This window comes from Charadrius vociferus, unplaced genomic scaffold (genome assembly GCF_000708025.1).
Source record: "Charadrius vociferus isolate BGI_N301 unplaced genomic scaffold, ASM70802v2 scaffold14, whole genome shotgun sequence".
NCBI lineage: Eukaryota > Metazoa > Chordata > Aves > Charadriiformes > Charadriidae > Charadrius > Charadrius vociferus.
This window is the reverse complement of record NW_009648876.1, coordinates 9519904-9522294: the sequence shown is the minus strand read 5'-3', so window position 1 is coordinate 9522294 and position 2391 is coordinate 9519904. Positions and strand designations below refer to the sequence as shown.

The following is a 2391-nucleotide window of genomic DNA, read 5'->3' as shown; positions in this document are numbered from 1 at the left end:
AGGGAGATACTGAGATTCCTCTGTCTTGTGTTCTGCAGAACCCTGTGTGTCCACCTCTTAACTACAGTACGTCGGAGATGCATGTGCAGCTCCGGGAGATGCTTGACAAGGCTGTTTCCTGTCCTCTTTTTTTTCCTGAAGGAATCACTGTGATTGCACCTGTTCCTGATATCACCTGGCTAAATCTGCCCTCTGCCTGAACTTGGAGCTTCTTCAGTGAAAATGGAAATGTTTAGGTTTTGCTAGCCAGCATTAGCACTTTGGGTCACTTTAAAAAGACAGCCTTCGCTTGGAGAAGTCTTGGTCTAATTAACTAGTGACTCATGTACCAAGTGATTAATTTTCCCCCCACGTTTCACGTGACTTCTTGGAATTGTTTTTATTACTGTTATTATGTCAAAGTGACCCTGGCACACAGCGTCCCAGGCCACACCTTTCAAGGAGCCATCACCTTCCAGTAGGTCCCTACACATTGAAATAAATTATGGAATACATTAGCCAAAGCGACAGCCTGTATACCTACAGATTTCTTCTTCAACACAGGGAACAGGGACCAGTTCAGGTAAAGACATTAACTGAACAGGAAGGTACAGTTAATTTCAACAGAGGCAAAACAGAAGCCCAGTGCTGGGCAGCTCTGACGACAGGCAAAGCAGCAGTCGGTTCTCCAGCCCCGGCTTCTTCAAAGCAAAGAAGCTGCTGCTTTAACAACAAGGATGAGCACAAACCACTGCTACAGACAGAAAACCCACTGCACGTCTTTTATGGATGTTAGCACAATTATATATAGCATGGCAGGGCAGATGCTAAGATGGGATGGAGATAACAATGCTGAGTGGCAGAGGATCCTGTTACTAAGACAACAGGCTGAGAACTCCTCCAGCAGGCGGGGAGGATCTAACAGGGAAGAAAAAGTGCTTTACAAACTCTTCCCCAGATAAATAGGAGGACTCGATTATCAAAGCACTGAACACAGCTCCTGATCAAACCATCCTTTTTCAGACTAACTGTTGTCTGGACTTTTTCAGGTCATCCTTCAACAACTGCCCCTCCCTCCCAAGTCTTATGTGCTCAGATGCAGGCTATTGATGCACATTCATGATTTCTGCTTGATATATGAATCCGGGACCTTTTCCTCTTTTACTAGATAATCAAAATTCAGTCAACCTCTCCCCACCCTTGTTGATTCTCGCTGACTCCACTGTTCTTCCACTCAACCCTACACTTCCGAATTTTGTTCTCACTTCTCCCATCTGAAGTTTGCCAAGTTCTGGCATTTCTTTCTGTCTCTCCAAAACACCTGGTATAATCCCCTTAGTCAAAACTTACTTCCCATATCCCTACTCAAATGGAAGTCACACTGCTACCACCATCTTGACTTCTCAACTTTCCTAGTACACCTACCTAAAATTACCTCCCCTTCCTAGTACTCAGCTATAACCTCCCGTAACCTCCTGATTTGCAGACTAGTTTTGTAAAAGGTTTGAATACTCCATCTGTCTTGTTCTGTATAATTACACTGCACCACTGAGAGCTGACAAAGCTTAAATATTGTTAAAACCCCACTTAAATAAGCTTATTTTAAACTGCACTATAATCAATTTGTATCTACATATATGTATAACAAAATATAACTGTATAGTTAGTTACAAATTGTTTATAGTGCAGTTTACATATACACACGCATATTTATAAACACAAATCTGTTTTAGCACCCAGAGACAAGCACTTAACATACAACAGCCCTATAGGGAAGCACGACATAGTTAAATGTTCAAGATTACAATTAGCCATCAACACTTGCTCTCCTCCATTCACATGATGGCTAAAATTAAATCTCATGCTCTAAGGCTTCAGCTGGTTATCTGGAAGAGAAGTGATCTTTTTCCTCCTGTAGTTATGCATATATATGTATGTATATGCATGCATATACATATGTATGTGCATAAAGCTATGCAAGTTTGCTATTTAAACGGAAGACGTGGCCAGAACTCAGCAAACGGCAGAAACCAGCTGGCGAGGAGCAGCCCCAGTGTTGATTTAAGCAGCTGGCTCTGGCCATTGGACTCTGCAAGCCCAAGTTACAGCCGGCACAAGCTACTGCCGTTTGCATCGTTTCAACGACTGCTTTGAACGCTGAGCACAGGAATTAAATAAGGCGGCAGACACCAGCTTATTTGCCGTTTCTGCACCGGGCCCACCCGGGCGGGGAGGGGCTCTGCCCGTGGAGGGGGAGAGGCTGGGTGGGTGCGAAGCGAGTCGCGTTGCCAACCGAGGCCCCCCATACGCTTCGGCGCAGCGACAGGCGAGGACGGCGGGCCCGGCCCGGGCGGAGCGGGGCGGTCCGGGGGTAGCGGCACAAGCACCGGCGGCCCCGGGAAGGGGCAGCCC

General features: G+C 46.0%; 1 protein-coding gene across 1 annotated transcript in view; it reads right to left on the bottom strand.

Moving 5' to 3' along the window:
- The window catches only part of DLST (dihydrolipoamide S-succinyltransferase (E2 component of 2-oxo-glutarate complex)), a 17366-nt gene that overhangs the window by 14146 nt on the left and 829 nt on the right, over positions 1-2391 (bottom strand). The window lies entirely within an intron of this gene.